The sequence below is a fragment of the Alexandromys fortis genome, unplaced genomic scaffold, assembly GCF_014885135.2.
Source record: "Alexandromys fortis isolate MF-2015 unplaced genomic scaffold, M_Fortis_MF-2015_v1.1 scaffold_150, whole genome shotgun sequence".
NCBI classification, from domain to species: domain Eukaryota; kingdom Metazoa; phylum Chordata; class Mammalia; order Rodentia; family Cricetidae; genus Alexandromys; species Alexandromys fortis.
The window spans coordinates 3,512,766-3,535,477 of record NW_026068027.1 but is presented as its reverse complement, the minus strand read 5'-3'; the positions used below and the strand labels follow the sequence as shown (position 1 = coordinate 3,535,477).

Here is a 22,712-nt window from a genome sequence, read left to right as displayed (position 1 = left end):
AACGCAATACAAAAGGTGGGGAGTGAGTAGAGCCCAAGACCAATGCGCAGGCCACGCTGCTGGACACTCACTAGTGTGCCCTGTGGTTCCAGAGGTCCCAGAGGATGATGCAATGCTATGTTCTAACAAGCTGTGGGCAACGTTCCTGCCACTGCCTGACAAGGGGCTCAAACTGCTACCTAAGAGGTCCGGAACAGGCAAAGGTGAGAGGTGAAGGGAGAAGTGAGGAGAACCGAGCAGAACATAGAGAAGTATGGGTGGGGTGTCCCTGGGAGGCAAGGAAAAAGAGAAGACAGCTTGAGAACAGGAAGCACAATGCCCATCATTCAGGGCATGGGAACCAAGGGCATGGGGGTGGGGCAAATGGGGAAAGACACAAATGTACCTCTTGTCACATTGCTTATTAGAGTTTGGATCTTGGGTGCTCTGAAGGCTTATTCACCACCAGCCGAAGGCACTATTAGGCAGTGGTGGAATCTGTGGGCAGTAGGACCTGTTGGAATAAGTTAGGATTGAAGGCTCGTCCTTGGAGGGGATATTGGAACCTTAGACCTTTCCCATCTCTGCTTCCCAGCCACCATGAGGAGAGCAGGCTTCTCCCACTAGGCAGTCCCAACATGGTGTGGGGTGCCTCAGGCCAAGGTAACAGTGAATGTCGTAAAGAGGAACATCTGACTACTCCATACTCAGTGACACAGAGGCTTAAAGCCAAGGACTCCACAGACACCTAGCCACCGGTCAGATTGTTCTGTGAGTTATCTGCCCTTAACCCTCACTGCCCACAATGGACAGAAAAGGAAACCCCATTGTCGGCTCCACCCTGTGTCAAATCTCCCAGGAGAAAGGCCAGAACAGCAGCCTTGCCACCTACCGATGCTCTCAGCTTCCCGGCTGGGCCACTTCCTTCACCATCTCTGACGGTGGCACTACCCTTATTCAGCTAGTTTCTCGGCGACAGAAACAAGTCAGACCACCTCAGACCACCTCGGCCCACGGTGTGCAGTGTATAAAGCAGCAAAGGGGCACGGTGACAGAGGGTGACGGAGTACCACACTCGAATCACAGACAGAGCTGAGGCAGAGGTACTGTCGCTGAAAGGGCCTGCCTGCTCCAATCCGGCTGCACCTCTGAACTGGGAAGAGAGGTGAGCAATGGGAGGGGCTCAGCAAACTGCAGAACACGGGGGATATACAGCAACCCTTCCCCAAGGGCCCCAGATGAGGGTCCGTGACTTCCTCTCATGGCATACACACCTAATACTTAACTAACACCTCAGCAGAGAAAGCTACCCACTTGTCCAAGGCCCACCTCAAATCCGCAAGAGGAAAGAAACAATTGCTAGAGGTTGTCATAAAGTCAAATGTTTCTCTGTTATTATATAGTAAGACAGCCACAGTAATTCACTTCTAGAAAATTCAACAGTAACAGTTCCTAAGGATGCCTTGCAAGAGTCAAAAAACTAGTACTGAAGAGTTAGGTGACATGCCATCCCAAGGGAGAGCCGACCGGAAGGCTCACAGACCCCACAATCCTGCATGTACCCTGTGCTGGGGCTGGAGCCACTCTCCTTTCCATAAAGGCACAGGACTAGACTCGCTAAGGTTCAACCTTTCATAGGGAGCCAATCGCGCCAACCTAGAATTAGCTGCTCCAAGTGGGGAGATGCCCCGGACTCCCTGCAGTGCCGTCTCTCCGCCAGGCGCTTCCCACGCTGTTCTTTCCTTTAAGACTCACAGAGTAAGCCTCCCTGCACACACCTATTAGTGCTGCGCCAGGGGCTGTCCTGTCAAGTCCCCTCTGCCACCCCTGAAACTGGCAGTCACTGGAAGAGTAGAGAGGTGGATTAGGGGCCGGGTGAGATGCTACATGCTTGTAATACCAGCACCTGGAAATGCTGAGGCAGGAGGATCAACAGTTTCAGGCCAGCATAGACTGTCACAAAAACAAACAAACCAACAAAAACCAAAGTTAGAGAAACTTGGTTTCTCCACCCTCAGGAAGGTGTTTAATGCCACAGCCACAGGATGGATTACCGAGAAGAAACTGGGTTGGGCTGGCTTCCTCTGACTGGGACCTCCTGCCAGCTTGCCCTTCTGCCACATGATACAGCAGCGAGAAGGCCCTGACTGGGTTCCAAACTTTGGGACTTCCTGACCTCCAGAACTGTGCCAGTGTGTGGTATTTAGTTATAGCAGAAAACAAACTAAGACACAAGACAAACATCCTCAAATTTGCCGCTCCACGCCATTCCAGTCGGCTCAAGCCTGCTGCACGTCTGCCCTTGGGGCTGAACTAGCCCAACCTGGGGACGGTTTGAGGGAAGGGAGGGAAAAAAGGAAAATGAAGAGAGAAGAATGAAACACAACGATGCCCACCGATCAACGGATATCATGTCACAACAACTAAAGTTTCTGTGCTTTGTTGCAACGTTATAGAAAAATCTGTCCACAAGTTGGGCAGCCCAGTGGAGAGCGAGGGAGAGCCAGCTGATAAGCAAGAGATGACTCTGAGGTACCGGGGAGAGCATGGGCCTCTCGACACGTGAGACTTGAAGGGGTTTTCAACCTGCTATCTTGAGGGCAGAAGATGAACGACAATCTGTGGGCCAGAGAGATGGATCAGTGGTCAAGAGCACTTCCTGAGGACCCAGGTTCAGTTCCCAGCACCCATACATGGTAGCCCATAACTTCAGGTCCAGAGGATCCAAAACTCTCCTCTGGCCTCTGAAGGTACTGCACACACGTGGTACACAGACACGCATGCTGGCACATAAAACAAAAAGTAAACAAACAAAAGCCAAAAACCTCAGGGGAAGGGAGCAACACGTGAAAAATCTGGGCCAGCGCCTGCCACACAGCTAGAGATGACAACAGTGACAATTCCTGCCAGTCCCCAACATCAGAACACTAGTGGCAACATCAAACCCAGAGCTCTCATTCAACAGGCCTCGACCACAGGATGGCAGGAAGTACTCTTCTGGCCCATCCCTTCCTCTGTCCGAGAGTCAAAGGAAAGGACCAGTCTCCAGGCACTGACTGATCCCAACACCAACAAAAACACATTGCTAACCTTGTCCTCAGTCCACAAGGCCCAGGCCCAGCTCCAAATAAAAAGCACCAGCAAGTGAACTTGCCTAACAAGTCCAAAAACAGTTTATGACAAGCCCTGAGACCCCCATCTCAAAAGACAAACCTAGGGTGCTGGGATGGCCAAGAGACCCTGTCCCTCGATGGATGGTTATCAACCACACCCCTACAGGACAGCACGGGGCATGGGAGCCGTCCTGATGTTCTCTGGGACAAGCGGGCATGGGCAGAGACCCCTAAGGAAGCAGAGAAAGACAGTGATATTTATATCAACGTGGGATTAGAAAAATGTGAGAGAAGAATCTGGTAGGAGAAGAAAGAGTCTCCTTTGCTAGGATGCGAGCTCCGTAGGGTAGGAATTTTTGCCTGCTTTGCTTATTGCTGTTATCTTTAGCTCTTGAAACTGTGCCTGGAACACTTGATTAAATGAAAGAGAGAGAGAGAGAGAGAGAGAGAGAGAGGGAGGGAGGGAGGGAGGGAGGGAGGGAGGGAGAGAGAGAGAGAGAGAGAGAGAGAGAGAGAGAGAGAGAGAAAAGAAAAATCCCATATGATTAAAGGCCAAAAGCTTTGAGTCAAAGAGAATTGGATTCAGATCTTTCTCTGCAGCTATGAGGAAGCTGGGTGACTGTAATAAACCACTCAGCCTCTCTGGTTCTTCCCGGGATGAACGGCAGTGACTTAATCCTCACAGAATGTCCAGCACTTGGTAATCTCTGAGAAATGAACACTATGGGCTACCAGCTTTCCCCTGCCAGTGCGCTCAGATTCTGCCTAACTCGGGGTAGGAAAGTGGCCACAATGAAGAACCGAAAGGCTGCCTGGAGCGGCCGCCACTAGCTAGTCTAGCCCATCCCTATCCACCCACCACGCTGTCAAACCCCAGCCCAACTTCCTCTCTTCCTGAGGAAACCGAAGCCTAGGGACAGTCAGGGTGTCCCGGTCCCCACTAAGAACCGGCACTAACCTACACTCCTGCCCACACCCCAGCTTCTCATCTAGCTCACCCTAGGATGTAGTAAGTCTCAAGATGGGTGCTCTTTCAGGACACTCCAGGGCAATGAACCTGAAGGCAATCCAGAACCCCAAACTTCTCTTGACAGGTCTATTTCTCTGCCCCTCAATGTGTTGAGGCAGGAAGTGGACACAGATGTTAGGCTTGCAAGTCCTAGGCTAAGGCCACAGACGGTTTGTGACAGAGACTCGCTGGCTCCCTCACTGAGTAGGTGCAGAACCCATGCTTCCCAAGGCCCAGCATCGAGGGAGAAGAATAATTTCAGTTTTAGTCATAAATCTGTATTTTGGGTCATTAAATGGTATTTGGAAACAACTTGTGGGCAGGAAGAGGGGCTCCGAGGTGATTTTAATAGTACCTGATCTGATGGCATGAAGTTCTGAAAATGGCCCCCAGAGGGAATGGCACTATTAGGAGAAAGACCTTGCTGGAAGAGGAAGTATGTCACTGTGGAGGCAGGTTTTTGAGGTCTCATATGAAGGTCTCAACATTTCATGTTGCCTGTGGGTCAAGATGTAAGAACTCACAGCTCCCTTTCTGGCAACATGTCTGCCAGCAGGCTGCCATACTTTTCACCACGACATTAACGGACTAAACTGCCAAACTAAGCGAGCCACCCCAGTGAAATGTCTTCCTAAGAGTTGCCATGGTCATGGTGTCTCTTCACAGCAGTAGATACCCTGACTAAGACAGAAGTTGGTACCAGGCCTGTGGCATTGCTGTGATAGGCCTGACCATGGTTTTGTTTGGACTTTGGTACTTTGGGCTGGGAAAACAGTAGACTGTCTTAAGTACTGTTGAATGGGCTACACCAGCAGGAGCATGGAAGACAATGTTGCTGAGAATGATCTGAGCTACTGGGGGCTGGTTCAAGAGGTTTCAGAGGAGAAGGACTTTCGTATGTTGCCTAGAGATTCATTTTGTGTTATTTTGATGAAGAAAGTGACTGCGTTCTGCTCTTGTCTGAAGAGTCTGCCTGAGCCTACAGTGAAGAATTTTAGATCAATTCTGCTGTGTGGTTATTACTGGTCACTCTTATACAGATTTATAATGAAAAGGAGCAGAAAAATGCAAAATCTGAGGAGAAAAGGAGCACCAGGAAGTGGAATAGAGCTGAAGATAAACAGATTAAGAAATGGAATAAAGGGAGTGATGGCCTCAGGGCAAGATCCATCCAGTTAAGTTTCCAATTTGTGAAAAAGAATTAAAAGCTTAGAGCTGGGTGTGATTCTTTTAGTCCCAGCACTGGGAAGGCAGAGGCTGGCGGATCTCCGAGTTTGAGGCCAGCTTGATCTACAGAGCAAGTTCTAGGACAGTCAAGCGTAGGCAGTGATGGTAACCACTGAAAACAGAAAGACTGTGGCACTATTAGATGTGACCTTGTTGGAGTAGGTGTGGCCTTATTGGAAGAAGTGTGTCACTGTGGAGGCGGGATTTGAGGGTTCATATATGCTCAAGCCATTCCCAGTGATAAAGACCCCTTCCTGTTGCCTGTGGGTCAAGATGTAAGGACTCTCTGATCCTTTTCCAGCACCTGCATGCTGCCTTGCTTCCCACCATGAATAATGAACTGAACTTCTCAAACTATAAGCGAGCCACCCAATGAAATGTTTTCTTTTGTAAGAGTTGCCGAGGTCATGGTGATTCTTCACAGGAACAGAAACCCTAACCAAGACACCTGTTCTCACAGACCACTGCAGTAGTAGAAGTGGTACAGAGGGACACTGTCACTGCTGGCCAGGGAGACCTCACCTACAGCTTCCAACTGACCTTTTCAAGGAAGGAGGACAAGAGGGGTAAGGCCATCCAGACTCAGTGGGTCTGCATGCACCTTATGCCTGGGTCCTCTCCAGGTCCCCAGGACACAGGGAAGAACTGGATCACCCCAGGACAGGGCAAGGACACTCCAGCCGGAGAACTCCAGCTCAGCACCTTGCTCATCTACAAAATGGCTTTTCCCAGGCTTCCCTGAGTCTAGCGTGACTGTTCCACAGATGCTGGCTCTGAGAAGGAAGATGGATGTGTCTTCCAGAAAGATCCTTTACAGGTGTGGACCACACACATCTCCCAGAGAAAGTTGTCTTTCCTGTGTTTCCTGCTGTGGTTAGTGCCTGTGACCCTGCAGCTCAGGTGCCTGAGGCAGAACCATCAGGGGTAACTGCTTGCTTGGTGTCTCCATGGTGCTATTAGCGACCTTATGGAGGACGACCCCAGCCTGTGCACCTGCTCTGTCTTACCCAGCGGCCTCTGCCACATTATTGGCAGGGCAGGAAGCTCTCACCTGATGTTAAGATGGTACCAAAGCCACTTCTTGGGTTCTTGGCTTCCAGAAACATGAACCAAAATTAAAACAACAACAACAAAAAAAAAAATCTGGGGGGGGGTCCCTCATGTAGCCTTGATCCTGCTATGTAGCTGAAGGTAACGCTGAATTCCTGATTCTCAACTGTGTGCCGCCACAAGAAGGTCTCAGCTTCTACTCCTTACAAACTACAGAAAGTGGACTAAGATATCTGTTTCCCTGGGAGGCAGATAAGACAGCTGGAGACCCAGCGGCCACACCTGACCAGAAGGTAAGGTAACCCGACACTTCTGGTGCCAAAGCGTCCAGATGAGGGATACTCAGTCTGCAGAGCAGCGCAGGTGCTGCCAGCTGCTCACCTCCTGTGCCACCGACCTCCTGCAGAAAAGGCCCGCAGGGAAGCTTCTCCTGCCTAGGGTTCCAGACCTCAGCAGCTGAGTGAGACTCCACCCAGTCAAGGTTACTTTACTGTCTAGAGCCCTGTGGTCCATACATTGTTCCTTAAAAGGCAATGCTCTCAAAGACCAAGCTGAACTCATTTCTAGGCGAGACAATGACAGTAATAACTGGGAGCTATTATACCAGAAAGAAAAAAACACCGAACCCCAGCCTGGCTGTCTTCCTTTCCAATGAGTCTCAGCTGCCTCGGCCTCACCCACATTCTGCTGAAGCTGGAACACATTCCCTTCTTTAATGAGAAATGGAGGGGAACTCTGGTCAAACACTGGTGGAGTGGGACACGGCACAAGCACACTGCAATGAGCAGGCAGGACTGACCCCAAGGGGGGCACGTGAGGGGCACGCGCCTGAGGCCGCTGTCTGCTAGTGGAAGAGGGCAGCGAAGAATTGGCGAGGTCAAGGCAGGGGCACGGCTGTGTGATAGTGAGGCCCTGGGTTCATCCCACCACCTTATCAGCACTCTGGGAGGACAGGCTAAGGAAATACACACCCTCAACTGTGTGTGAACAGGATCCTTCCGGAACAGAAAACTAAAGATAAATAAAAGGGAGAGAAAACCTAAAGTGAGGAGAGTTCTCCGATGTAACAGGCCCCCGGGGCTAGGCCCAGGGCTAGCCTAGGAAGCTGCTGCCCCCCATTTCCCCTCCATTCTCTCCTGGAGAAGCAGAAGGGCTGCAGCAGCAGTGAGCAGATGCTTCAGGTGCAGATGTGTGTTCTGAAGGGGACATCCCAGCAGGACTGGCCTCTTCCGATCCTTCCTGCCTGCTGCTGCAATCTATGCCTCCCACAGGTTCTCCATCTCCACACTGCTCATCGTCACCAGGCAATGAGTGTGTGTGTGTGCGCACGCGTACACACACAGAGCCTAGGATATGATCAACACAGACTGGACAAAAGAAGCCAACAGGGGTGGGTAAATGGTTCAGCAGTAAAGAGTGTTTGCTACACAAGCATGAGGTTGTAAGTTCAAATCTCTAGCATCTGCAGTAAAAGCTAGGCATGGCCAAACACATCCAGCAACCCCAACACTGGGCGGGGGGTGGGGCGGGGGCAGAGACAGAAAAACTACAAAAGACCCTGACTTGAGAGACTAAGGCAGAGTGGACGAACAAAACATCCTATGTTTCCCTCTGGCCTCCAAACACCTACACACATGTGCACACATCATATAACACATGCAAAAGGATTCAACAAACGTTTGCTGTGCACCCCCTAAGTGTCAGGTGCTAGGGGCAGAACAGTGGGTGCCTGTCCCCCAGAGCTTCGGCCCTCAGGAACTGAGAAGCACATAAGTACATGCAGGACCTAGCAAGAAGCGCGCGCACACGCACACACGCGCGCACACACACACACACACACACACACACACACACACACACACACACGCTGTGGTAGAGGGCAAGGCAAGGGTAGAAAGAAAAGTCGGGACTCAGAGGAAGGAAGAGGCAAACTATGAGGCTACCAGAACAAGGGACACTGTGCACCCCACAGGTAACGGGGCTGACGAGAAGGGCAGCGGGACTGGGAGGGCTCAGAACAGAGACAGCAGAAAGCAGTTTTGGGGGCAGGCGGATCAGAGCTCTGGCCAAACCCAGGGGCTTAACTGCTTGAAGAAGCCAAGGCGAGAAGAGCCTGGGGGTGGAGCAGACGGGACAGGAGAGGGGGTATGACTAGGTGACAGGTACAGCCCTGACAGCCTTGGCGTGGGAATGTACCTGAGAAAGGAAGGTCCAAACCAAGTGTACACAAAGCATCTCTCCCTACAGGGGCCTACAGAGGTGAGAAGGGGCTGGCCAGCCCTGGCACTCCCAGGATGTGGGCGAGTAGGTCAGTCCCGGGTAAACAGGACAGCTGTCCCTGGCAGAGGTCCTTCTCCACATGGGACAGGCCCAGCCAGCCTCCCACTCACTTTGTTCCCTGTCTCCCCACATGGTTGCTAACTCCAAATCCATCCCTCACATGCTCTAACCACAACAGCTAGCCAGACATGGGAGCCCACATCTTTAATCTTAGCACTAGGGGGACAGAGGCAGACAGATTTCTGAGTTTGAGGCCAGCCTGGTCTATAGAGGGAGTTTCAGGTTAGCCAGTGCTACATAGAGAGACCCTGTCTCAATTCCCCACCCCCACAACCCTATCCCAACCCCCAACTACCAGACACATGAACAGAGTTCTAAAACTGAATGCCCATTCCTGCAAGCCCTCGGAGCACCTGGATGCCTCTGAAGGAGGCAAGCATGCCTCCACATACCAGGAGGTGACCCCCAACTCAGGAGCAGAGACAGGGAGAAGCAAAGAAGCCAGGGCTGGGCCCTAGGCACACTCAGTTTTGCCACCTCTGAATCAGTGGTTTGATGCAGTACCCACACTGTCCCCCACTGGTTCCAAAGGGAACCAGCACCACTGGTCAGTCACGAAGATGCAGTACTCAGATCCACACAACCCTGTTCATGAACATTCCAACTGAGACAGACTAGAAGACCTACGAGAACATGAACTCGAAATGAGGCAGAAGCAGAAGTCCTTCCCCACGGATGAACTCTTCAGCCACTGACTAGAGGAGTGGCAGGTCTACCAGCCAAGTGTCTGCCTCTGCTCCATGGTCACTATAAAATGGCCTAAAGCAACACACACAGGAAGGCACCGCTCCCACCAAGGAGAGCCTTAACCTCAGTCTGTGGCGCACCGGCAGCATCCTTCTAGGCGCTGCGTCAGTGGTGTGCCAAGCCAGTGAGTCAGGACCCCGAGTTCAGGACAGAACAGGTCACACACAGGCAAAGGACAGGGAAGTGGTTCCCACAGAACCAGGGAGGACAATGGTCTTCACAGCAGCGTGGCTAGAGCCAGGTGAAGAGGAAGCTGCCCAGAAACATGGAACCCTGCAGAGAACCATGGCAGGGGAAAGGCAAGGTTAAAAGGGTATACCATCAACTGGGCATGGCGGCGCACACCTTTAATCCCGGCACTCAGGAGACAGAGGCAGGTGGATCTCTGTGAGTCTGGGGTCAGCCTGGACTACAGAGTGAGTTCCAGCATAGCCAGGGCTTTGTAGAGAGATCTTGTCTCCATAAAACGGATGGGGGAACCACATAACAAATTCTGAGCCCCAGTTATGGTAGATGTAGCTTCAAGATACTGGGAACAAGCCATTTCCAAAGACATTCAGAAAGAACTAAGAACGTGGTGTGGGAAGGCCTTCTGTATATGTGCTATTTTTATTGGTTAATAAAGAAGCTGCTTTCGGCCAATGGTTTAAGAGAATATAGCCAGACTGGAAGAGAGAGAGAGGGGGGAAGAGAGAGAGAGAGAGAGAGAGAGAGAGAGAGAGAGAGAGAGAGAGAGGAGTCAGTGAGAAGCCATGTAGTCATTCGCAGGAGACAGATGTACCAGAACCTTACCAGTAAGCCACAGCCACGTGGCAATACACAAATTAATAGAGATGTGTTGATTTAAGACGTAAGGGCTAGCTAGAAATACGCTTAAACTATTGGCCAAACAGTGCTGCAATTAATATAGTTTCTGTGTGTGTGTTTGGGTCTGAGTGGCCAGGAAACAAACAAGCAGCCTCCCCCAACAAGAGTAGACTGGGCGGCACGGGGCACACCACAGCAGTGCTCACTATCTGCAGTCTGCCCAGGATGCAGAAAAGCGCACACACAGTTTTCTAGCCAATGCTGTGCATTATCCATGATGTTCCCAGGAACCCCAGGTTCAGAGAAAACTCTGCCGGGGATACCAGCACATGGTAGGGCAGCTGACATGTTAGTGACATCACCTCACTCGCCCATATTACATACGAGCATAGGATGCCCCGGCAACCCTTAACCTCCCCAAAGCGATATGGCGAAGTGACTACTAACACGAGCTGGGCCTATTTTTACCCATTCCTCACCTGCCATGGCATTAGCCTTCCTTCACTGTCACAGACTTGAGAAAGTCCATCTAAAGGATGGAAACACTTTGGCCCCATCACGCTGGGCCTGGGGTGCTTCCGGACATCACAGTTGGAGTGTGAGGCAGATGAAATAAATCTGTTTATCTCATGGCAGCGAGAAAGCCCCCAGGGACCTAATTCCCTACTACTAGGATTGATACCGCCCACCTGGCCCTCTTCCCCTCCCCCCCAGGCTCCACCACCTTCTGATAGTGCCTCAAGCTGGTGAAAAAGTCTTTTAACACTGGGGGGTGGGGGGGGCGGGCTTAGGGTGACACTCAAAATCCAAACCATAACACATGACCAGGCACTGCCCTCTGTCTGTGTGAACCCAGAGATGAGGACAACAAGCAGACCTCAGACACCCAAGGCGCTCAGGTAAAACTGTCTGTTCACCCGGGCCCACCCCCCTCGACAGCACAGTGCAGGCCACCATCATCTCAGGCTTGGTGCCTGGGGAGAGGCAGGCTTCACTGAGACACAAAGCACTGAGGGGCCAGAAAGCCATCTCTCTGCCAGGCACCAAAACCCAGACCTAAGGCAGATAGACACCTTTCGAGGCAGGGTGCTCTTGACTTCAGGTGAGGGCCTCTTCGTGAACCAGGCAAATGGCTCAGGCTCATAAAGGCACAAGGTCCCTAGGGACCTATTTTAAGGGCATGCTTCCCACTCTACTGTATTTATAACATACAATTAAAATCCAGAGACTCTGCCACACTTCTGGCCAAGGGAGGTGAGCCAGCTCTCCGATCCCAGGCCACATGCCACCGAAATGGAGTAAGCAGAGTGGCATCGCTCCTGGGGCAGGATTCTCTGTCACACAAGGACAAGGCTGGGGAACAGAACCAACCTCAGCCTCTCCTCCTCAGATCAAGCAGGAAATCCTGAAATGCGAAGCCGGGAAAGGCAGCTTGCAGTCCGGGGCTGTCACTCTGCCCTTCAGCGTCACCCTCCCATCCCATTCTCCTCATGGCGTTTTGTCTCCGTCAGATCCCCAAGCCCAGTCCTGCAGCCGTTTATAACAACTGTCAACTGAAGACAGCACTCCAGAGGGCACCACAGCCAGGAGCAGGTCACAATGACAGTCTGCCTTGGTAACTACATGTTTGCATTTTATTCGCCATCACCACACAAAGCACACGCACACACATTACTAACCAGGGCTGCCAACCGGATTGGCTCCACGAAACTGACCCCCTGTGAGATAACACTTCCCGACCCTGGGCCAGCTGTCACCCATCGCTACCAGCTACGGCACACACGACGACCAGACATCAGACTGTGTGAGTGGGTACACGCTTCCCGCTTCCCGAACTGCAGTCCCCGAACAGCAGCTGGTTTCTGGTAGGAGCCAGTCCTCGGAAATAACTCTCACTTCATCTACAAAGGGCAAGGTTCAAAGACTTGAGTTTCATCTAAAAAAAAAAAAAAAAAAGATGAAGAAAGAAAAAATTGCTCTACACAGATACATTCCACACTCAAAGGCCTTTGGAAAAAGTGGCCAACATTCTGGCTTTGGCTGAGGAGCCCAAGGCTGACCATACTGCTAGAGCTGAAGGTGGCCGACCTGAATGGGGTAAGACAGAAGTCAACAGCTGAGAGAGGAGACCGCCATAGCCAGCGGGCAGACGGGGAAGGCTCAGTGTGGGTGCGCGGTCCCCAAGCAAGTCTGGCAGCTGGTCTGTCCCCACATCCTAGGGCAGGGCACCCGCTGACAGAGAGAGATGATGTGATTGTCTGACTCTGTTTTTGGAGACAGGATCTCCTCCTCCACGCGGGCCTCAGACTCTTGGATGTAGGGGTTACAGCCGGGCTCATCACTCCTGGCTTAGGTATGACATTAAGGATTCCAGTAATACCTGCTTTTTGTTTGCTTGGTTTTTTTTTTTTTTTTTTTTTTTTAAGACAAGGTCTTGGGGCTGGAGATATGGCTCAGTGCTTAAGAGAACTACCTGTTCTCCTAGGGAATCTGAGTTCAATTCCCAGCATCCACACGGCAGCTTACAACTGTCTGTAACTCCAAGATCTGACACCCACACACAGACATACAGGCACACCAATACACACAAAACAAAAATAAATAAATTAGTTTTTAAAAAAAAAAAAAAAAGGCCAGGTGGTGGTCACACATGCCTTTAATCCCAGCACTCAGGAGGCAGAGGCAGACAGATCTTGAGTTCAAGGCCAGCCTGGTCTACAGAGAGAGTGCCAGGAGAGGCACCAAGCTACACAGAGAAACCCTGTCTTGAAAAACAAAACAAAACAAAAGACAAGGTCTCACTGTGTAGCCATGGTTGGCCTAGAACTCATTATGTAGACCAGGGTAGCCAAGAATTCACAGAGATCATTTTGCCTCTGCCTTAGGGAGTACTGGAATTAAAGGCATGCAACACCATGCCCAGAAATACCTGGAATTTTTTTTTTAGACTCTAGAATCAGCACAATGTGACTCAAATTTCAGCGTTAGAAGTGCTGTCCCTTCTACCACAGCGGTTTCCCACTATACATCCGGGGTGTTCCATGCCTTGGTCTCCTGTCCCTACATATGAAGATGGTGAAGATTATGAAGGTACCAGTGGTACCAACAGCAGGTGTTAAGCCAGACTTGGTAGCAAATGAGAATACCTGAGCCTCCGACCCCAGCCCTCAGGTGGAGACAAAAGGACCAGGAGTTCAAGTTCTGAGGCCAGCACGGGCTAAATGAGACTCCCTCTAACCAAAACGAAACTTTTAACCTATATCATTCAGGAATCATATGTGACAGGTGATGGGCACTGAGACACACGTGTGTGTCCATCATTCAGGAATCATATGTGACAGGTGATGGGCACTGAGAAGCACGTGTGTGTCCATCATTCAGGAATCATATGTGACAGGTGATGGGCACTGAGAAGCACGTGTGTGTCCTTTACAGCATGCTTACTGTGAGACAATTCCCAGCACGGTTCTCTAAAGAAGAAAGGAGACACAGAGATGTCCAACAACTTGCCCAGAGTCACACAGGGATGGACCCGCTGGAACCTGAGCCCGGGAAGTCTATGACCATTACACTAAACAGCCTTCTGTAATTCCGTCCACTACTATCTTAATCCAGAAACCGCATAGTGAGCAGTTACAGTTGCCTGCTAATTACAGTTGAGAAGAAAGCAGACAAGATGATTCCGTCCAGCAGGGCAGCTTCAGGGCCAGGAGTCCAGCACGCCGTCTGACCTCTGCAGTCTGTGGAACACTCAGAGGTTCAGTCAGCCAGTGTGGGACTCCCGCACAGAGGAGGTGCCACCGCCTTCCCAAGGAGGACAGGGTGAAGCAGATGCCACGAGCCTGCTCCCTGCAGGCTGTCTCTCCCACGCTGGAGGCTCGTCCCGACACCAACTCCGCAAAGATCTGCTGCTGCTGTGTCTGATGTGACACTCTAACTCAGTCAGACTCTTAGTGTCTCTCACCTTCCCTATTTGACTAGCTGAGGGAAGGATGAAGGTTGGGAGGCATTTGTAAAAACTAAAAAAGAAAGAACAATGTGTTGAGACAGGAAAAATCCCCCAGTGGAATGAGGAAGTCGGGCCTGAGGTATGACCCAGCTCTGTGACTACCAGGCACTGCCACACGGCGCTCAGGGGGACTTTACTCCTCTAAGAAAAGGTCACACCGCAGGGTTCACAACCCACCGCACAGGGAAGACAGGCATAACCACAGCGGAATCCAGCCTTTTTTGGCAGAAGAACTTCTTTTCACCATCAGCAATTTCTTATCTTTCTGGGACACACTGCCGTTCCTTACAGCTCACTGACTGGAGGAATGCCCAACAACCAAATGCTACTACGAATTCAACATCTTCCCCACGGGCTCCTCGCTTGTTCTTCACAGCATCTCTACCCCCTCTGAGGAGAGCAGGACACACGTGCTGAGGACACTGTTCACGCAAGCTACAACACGTGATAGCCCTGTCCTGTAGACCCCCAGGCCAATCCCCTGTATACACACAAGCACAATAACCACCTATAGCATGAGGAGCCCCAAAAAGACAGACACCTCTTGACAGCAGTTCCAAACAGACATACAGGGGACCAGTGAGACGGCTCAGTGGGTAACAGTGCTTGCTGTCACACCTGACAACTTGAGTTCGGTCCCCAGGACCTACAGGGTAGGAGAATATTTCCAAACAGATGTATATTCTAGAGAGCAGGCTTCCACTAGTTTGAATAACATAACAACCCTAACTAAAACATAAACACATTTTAAATGCTTATAAAAATTAGCAAAATTAGCCGGGCGGTGGTGGCGCACGCCTTTAATCCCAGCACTTGGGAGGCAGGGGCAGGCGGATCTCTGTGAGTTCGAGACCAGCCTGGTCTACAAGAGCTAGTTCCAGGATAGGCTCCAAAACCACAGAGAAACCCTGTCTCGGAAAAAAAAAAATTAGCAAAATTGGCTGAGGATGTGGCTAAGTGGCTAAGCACTTGCCCAGCCTAAGTCAGGCCCTGAATTCCAGCCCAGTATCGCAGTAAACAATAAATAAACTAAGGTTTCACAGGAGGAAGTCTGAGGAGACCCTGAAGGGAAGAGGCAAGGAAGAGAGAGCAGAAAATCAAAGCAAGCGAGAAGCAGGGGAGCAAGCAGCGACACTGAGGTTCTCTGTGAGGAACAGAGCCAAGAGCGAGGAAGTGACCTTATCCTGGATTTGGATCTGTGCATGACACCAGAAGAACGGTGTTCTCGGGGCAAATGGTAGGGATCTGTGGAGGCTCAGAACTGCTGAAGTTTCCTATCCGGGTCAGACAAGCCTACCTACCAGTCCTCCCAGTGACACAGACGGAGATGGGGTGTGACCTGTGGTAGGGTGTCTTCAGCAGTTGCCGGGTCTGCGTGCCATACCCAGCACCACAGGAACGGCCAACGGCGTACGTAAGTGATGTTAGTGTTGGAACCTGATACTTTATAAGAAGTGAATGGTAGCTGAGCAGTAGTGGTGCACACCTTTAATCCCAGCACTTAGGAGGCAGAGGCAGGAGGATCTCTGTGAGGCCAGCCTGGTCTACAAGAGCTAGTTCCAAGACAGGCACCAAAGCTACAACAAAACCTTGTCTCAAAAAAATAAAACACACACACACAAAAAAGTGAACAGCAAAACTTAAGTGCAAATACAATGATTGGACACTAAGAAAACGGACAGAGTTCCAACCTCAGAGACTTCCTTATGGAACCCTCAAAAGGGCCTCGAGCCAGTGCGAGCTGGGGAGCAGGGAAGACACCCCAGTGTGACTCCAGATCGGTAGGGGCTCAGTGGAGAAATGGATGGAGAAAGAGGCTTAGTATACTCATGTGACCCTCAGAACTCTGGCATCTCCACCAGGTTCCTGGTCAGGAATGTGAGGGGTGAACTACTACAGAGAACCTCATCAGCCCCTCCCCAGGTTAAGACAGCGTAGGGGTAAACGGGAGGTCTCAGCAGTGGAGGCCCCAGACAGACTTTCTGGAAGATGCTCTCTGCAGTTTGGTGACCCCACACTCGCAGGACCTGGGTCTGGTTCAGAGGTCCTGAGCCAGAAGGGATGGGGAGGCCACCCCACTTCCTCTTGGCATGTTTTGCAGCACGGCAGCAGGAGGCAAATCCAGGGCGGAGCAAACCCAGGAAAGTCTGATGGGTGATCTGGCGCAGGCCACACAGGGCCTTTCTTCCCACCTTCACAGACATTACTTCACCAGGCCCTCGGGTTTCTTCCTGACAGGTTCTCACAGGCAGGTCGCAGGGAGCAGAGGCAGGCTCAGACCAAGATAGCCTTCAGGAGAGCAGAAGGGCACAGGGCAGGAGTGGAGAGCAGAGGAGGGGCTGAGCCGACTTCTCTCTGCTCCGTCGGAAGCCCTGGCTGTCTTCTCACAAATGACTCCACGGGTTTAGGAAAAAGTGAGTGTCCCCAAACAAGTGTCTCGGATTCCACAGGCCAGACTCATACTCTGCCTCACCCTCTTTGTGGATCAAGAACTCTAGCTGCCTCAAATCACTCCCAGACAAACCAAAAACAGGCAAAAGAAGGACGAAGCGGGGTGCGGGGAGAGCCTAGATGGATGACTCTTATCTCTGGGGGCAACTAGGGTGACTCCTCAGAGCCTGCGTGTCCCAGGTCAATCACAGCAGCAGAATTAAAGCGCTGCTTTACAACTATTTGTGCGTCTTACAGAAAGTCCCCGTGTTTGGGACCCACCGAATTCACTGGATCTGGGCACACAAAGGGAACAAACAAAACTCTTGCAGCCAGAAAGGAAGGTACGGGGACAACAGTCAGTTTTAACACACCCCTTCCCATGAGCAGAGTTTATACTGTGTGCCCTGACATGGTCTACAAGGAACAGAACAAATAAAGGCGAGAAAGGGGCCTGGAAGATTCTCCTTGGCTCAGGTACGAAAGGAAGACCTGGGAACAGAAGTGCTGTTTTGCCTGACATGACAGAGCGGTGCCAGGTGAAGGCAGAAGCTTGAGCTGGAAGCACAGGTCACCCGGTAAGGCCAGACTCAGGCCTTCTGGAACAAAGGCCAAGGCCAGCAGGACAGGTGAGGCTATGTGAGGCCAGGCCAGACAGCTCGAAGATTTGGATACAAACATTTATTTTCATATGTCCTTAAGAGCGCCGAAGGCCAAAGCCAAAACACACGCTTCCTGGGCACAGCGGCAGGGCCCATCATCCAAGCACTTAGAACACCAAGGCTAGAGAACTCCTTGAACCAAGAGTTCCAGGCCAGCCTGGGTAACATGGTGAGGCCCCATCTCCTGGGAGAATAGAAGAGGGAAGAGAAGGAAAGAAAAAAAGACAAGAAATGAAAAGGCTGAGCCCAGTGGCACAGACCTGTGATGCCAGCATTCGGGAGGCTGACACAGGCAGCTACAAAGTTCTAAGTCAGCTGGGGCTACACGAGCCCCATCTCAAAAAAAGAGTGGACAAGGCACGTTTAACTCAGCACATTGAAAATAAACTGGTGCAGCGGGGGCGCACGCCTTTAATCCCAGCACTCTGAAGGCAGAGGCAGGCGGATCTCTTTGAGTTGGAGGCCAGCCTGGTCTATAGAGCTAGTTCCAGGACAACCAGCTACACAAAGAAACTTGGTCTCAAAAAACTGAAAATATACACACACGCATACACACATACACTGATGACTGACAAGTAAACCAATGGCTAAAACTCTTAGCCTTTAATAATTGTATAATTCACCAGGCGATGGTGATACACTCCTTTAATCCCAGCACTCAGGAGGCAGAGGCAGGTGGATCTCTTTGAGTTCAAGGTCAGCCTGGTCAACAGAACAAGTTCCAGGACAGCCAGGGCTACAGAGAGAAACCCTGTCTCGAAAAAACAAGTAAGAATTGTATAACTCAGTCTATGGAAAAGAAAATCAGATTGCCCACTGTACCCCAAACCATGAATGAATGAATGGACCTGAGATCAAAACAAACAAAAAACACCATATCCTGGGGTGGGAGGGTGTGTGGAGGGCATGAGAGGAGGAGGAGGAGTGGGAATTTGGACTCGAATTTTTAATTAAAAAAAAAAGGAAAAAAATCTAATAAAGAAAACATATCCCGAAGCTACACCTGGCTCCACGTGAATGGGACAGCTCACAGGAAAGGGTAATTTCGAGGTAAGATGTGTCATCAGCTCCACGGAGAGGGCGGGACCCCAAGCGGAAACTGAAGTCTGGAGAGAATGAACTAAGCCAGCTGGGTGGCACGCTCCAGGCGCACACGGCAAGCAAGTACACAGGGCAGGACAGGCAAGCACAGAAATAGGGAGAAGTGCGCGCAGAGATGCGTGGGAGCACAGCAGAGCCCACCCTAAAAGCACAGCATACAGGCCGTCGTCAGCTCCAAGGAGGCCCACCCTTCCCAAAGGTCTCATTAAGAGACCCGAAGTGTCAGCTGGGTAATCCAGGGCCCCGGGCGGGTGGGAGTCCCGGCTGACAGCCTTCAGGAAGAAAGGGGGTAAGACTGTCTGCCACAGGAGAGGGCGGAACAGCAGAGAGCTGTGATCTGCAGAGACAGAAGAGAAAGGAGAAAGGGGGAGGGGCGAACCCAAGTTGTTGCAGCATTATGCAAGCAAAATTCCAGGCATAAGCCAGGAAATTCAAAGGTCACGGTTCCCACAGCAACAGCAACCTGACCCGGCAGCGTATGTAGTCTTTGGCAATGCCAGAGCCAAAGCGACATATCATGCCAAGGCTCACTGAGCAGCTCGCCAACCACATACCTGCTGTAGGCACCCCCAGTAAGTCTGCACAGGCCCAACAGACCACACCCTACTGCGTGAAGCTCACCTGGTGCCCAGGCCGGGCTGCACCAGGCCCACAACGGGCTTGGCAGGCCCCGATTCTTCTTGGCAGACCCTCATCCTGCCTCTACCCACACCTGCCCGCTGCGGGGGTTTTAATCTTAACTCCCTGTGGGGTACATAACCAGTTTATCCAACCGGCTTGGTACAAGAGCAGGGAAATGTGTGCATGTAGGCTTAAAGGTTATCAACACTCCTTCCCCTCCCCTCCCCTCCCCTCCCCTCCCCTCCCCCCCCGCGGAGTCCCAAGCAACACCACTCGGAGACACTGGGAAGTGGCAGGGGTAATGCTTCAAAGCATGCCACCAAGTCGGCTGGCTCAGCGTAAGTAAGGGAGCAAGGGAGCTTGTCGCTAAGCCTAACAACGTGAGTCAGTCTCCAGAACCACGTGGTAGGAGGAGAGAACTTCCCGAAGACGCCTTCTGACCTCCACAAGCATACACACTTTAAAAAAAAAAAGTGACAAGCAGCCAAGCTTGGTGCCTCACACCTGTAATTCCAGCCCTCAGGAGGCAGAAACAGTTCAAGGACAGCCTAGCACCGGGACCTTGTTTTACTGAGTGTGGTCGAACATACCTGTAATCCCAAGCCTTGGAAGATGGAGACAGGCAGAGAAGACCAGGACTTCAAAGTCATACTCTACATACCAAGTTCAAAAGGTCACCTGGACTACGTGGGACCTTTGTCTCAAAAAGCTTTAAAATGACACCAGCAGCAACAACAAACACCTAACAACAACAAGAAGCTCAACTACTGAGGGAGATTGTGCATCGCAGCCTCCCTACATCTTGTTTCTGAAAACTCAGAACCAAGCACCTACTTGAGTCTGGACACAGGTAGTCAGTAGGCCCGGCAGCTACGCAGAGGCATTGGATGGACCCGGTGAGGTGGGGCAAGAGGGTGACAGCCAGGAGCCACCCTTCCAGTCCCACGCCCCATCCTGGGGTGGGGTAAAGTGGCGAGGTGACCCTGGGCCCTTTCAAAGGACAAGTGAGGGTCTTCTCCTGAAGACATAATAATCACCAGAGAAGATGGAAGATTCAGAATTCTTCCTCTCTCTGAGCCAGTGGTTCTCAACCTGTGGGTCACGACCCCTTTGGGGGATCAAAAGACTTTCACAGGGGTCGCCTGAGACTATCTGCACATCATATTTACACTGCACAGCAGCAAAATCACCATTATAAACTAGCAATGGCGGTAATGTTATGGTTGGGGGTCCACAACACAAGGCACCTGATTAAAGGGTCGCAGCGTTAGGAAGGTTGAGAACTGCTGCTCTGGGGTATGGCTCACATGGGCAGCCGAACTCCCCTACTCGGGAATGACTTTCCTGTTCCTAAGCTCCAGGAGATCACACTCAAGGAAGGTAGCCAGGCCAGGTGTGTGAGCAGCTGTCCAGCGCTGAGCATGCGCCTCACAGGCTGGTGAGACATGCTCTGCGAATAACTATAAGAATTAAATAAAGCCACATCCACGGAAGCCCACGGCACGGGACTAACCAGAATCACACACGGATAGATGCTCAACAAACCAGAAACGTCTGCAGTGGTGTTGCTGTTTCCACACTCCGTGCCACGCCAGCACTGCTACAGGACACGCTGACCTCCATTCGAGAGGGCTGTGTCCGTGTTAATCCTCTGTCTGCTTCTTACCAGCAGAATCAGTACCGTTTCGTGGGCATCTACTCTGTGATAAGCACTAGTTCATATGCTCTTATTTTGGCCGTGATGTCATCGAGCCCTTTACAGAATCTCACTGGGTGAGTAGCAGCATCAGCTTTGTGTTGAGGACACAGTGGTGGTAGACATGGAAACCGAACTCAGGCAGCCTCCAAACTTAACCTCCAAACTTAACCATGTCCCGTTTAATCTTCAGTGTATGAAACTATGTCCCCAGCAGGCACCAAACACAGAGGCCAACGCCATTCCAAGAGCGGTTCTTGGAAAGAAGTGTCAGTCTTAGGTCAACCTTGTGATCGCAGAACGACAGGGAAATGGCCCTACGTTCTGGCATCTCAGATGCGAATGTTAGCCACCGTCACCCCCCTGACTGAAGCAGGTCCCACCAGAGTGGAAGAGATCCTATTTCGCTTCAAAATTACACTTGTGAGGGCTGGTGAGATGGCTCAGAGGTTAAGAGCATTGCCTGCTCTTCCAAAGGTCCTGAGTTCAATTCCCAGCAACCACATGGTGGTTCTCAACCATCTGTAATGAGGTCTAGTGCCCTCTTCCGACCTGCGGGCATACACACAGACAGAATATTGTATACATAATAAATAAATAAATAAATAAATATAAAAAAAAATTACACTTGTGAAACGGTCACCCATGAATTCTGACGCCTCTAGGTTAACACTAAATGAACAAGCCTGGGTACACTTTATTTTAATTTTTTAAAAGTTTTTTTAAAGTGTTTTGCTTGCAGGTACATATGTGCAACCCATGTGTGCCTTCTGCCGAAGACCAGAAGAGGATGTCCAATGCCCTGGCGCTGGAATGGCAGGTGACTGTGAGCAGCCATGTGGGTGCTGGGAACCAAACTTAGGTCCTCTGCAAAAGCAGCAACTGCTGTCTACCATCGAACATCTCTCCAGCTCCTAATTTTGATTAATTCTTAATTAATTAACTTTGTGTTCAGAACAGAGCCTAGGACCTCATGCACGTTAGTCAAGCATTTCGCTACTGAACCACGGTCCCTATTTCAACTGCCACAGCTTCCTATCTAATGACTCCTTGTATTCAGAAGATCAGAACTCACCTTCATCCCGTTTCCTTACTCAGTCCTCCTGATATTTTCATTCTTGTGTTCCGCCCCCTCACTGCTTGCCCAGATTACGTGCAAAGAAAAAAATCCAATACATTTACTTACCCCAGTTTGGGCACGGAAACAAAGAGCTAAGAGAAACGAGGCTGTGAAATACACATTTACAAGTCACCCCAACTGTGTCTCCAAGAGAACCCAATATTCCCACCCACTAGTGAGCTACACTGACCCTGGACATCCAGCAGATTCTCTGGAACACCCCCAGTTCTTCCCACCTTGCCTGGGACACAAGACCTGCTAGTGAGTGTAGAAGGTCACGTGACACCAAGGGGCAGCAAAGATGACCGTCAGCAGAACACTGTGGAGGTTATGTGTTTTCTTGGGACTGCTAAAGTCTGCGGGAGGGACGGGACAGCAGACAGCTCCACACTTCTGGTCTTGTCCTTTGTCCACATAACCCAGATGCACTCACTACTACCAAGCTTGTATTTCACGTGAGCAAATAAAGCGCAAATCCCGTTAAGTGACATTAGAGTCCTAAGGGCAGCACTGGCAACAACAAAGCTCTGTTCTCCACATCTGGACTCACACACCCCTCAGAACACCTGTCTCAACTTCCAATCCAGCTAAACCCAGAGTCCCGGGCCCCAGTCACTGTGTTCAGTCAGAATCAGCTTACACCTGGCTTTGGTTTCCTCAGAGGCAGCCTGAGAAAAATGCCTTCAGAGACTACAGGACCCCAGTTCTGCTTGCATAGGATTTCAAGTTTCCTGGATCTAAAACTAAGCCAACAAGGTTTTGAGATTAGAAAGCCGGAGAAGGTTGGAGGCTAAGTCAGCT

At 51.0% G+C, this 22,712-nt stretch overlaps 1 protein-coding gene across 14 annotated transcripts in view; it reads right to left on the bottom strand.

The window, feature by feature from the left end:
- Positions 1-22,712, bottom strand: part of Mical3 (microtubule associated monooxygenase, calponin and LIM domain containing 3) — a 202,181-nt gene that overhangs the window by 141,576 nt on the left and 37,893 nt on the right. Inside the window, exon 1 of one of the 14 annotated variants that reach the window (XM_050164166.1) lies at positions 11,952-12,086. The exons of the other annotated variants lie outside the window; for them this stretch is intronic. The gene's annotated coding sequence lies outside the window, so the exon portion shown is untranslated. Of the gene's footprint in view, positions 1-11,951; positions 12,087-22,712 lie in introns of those variants that run through there. 14 annotated transcript variants of the gene reach the window in all.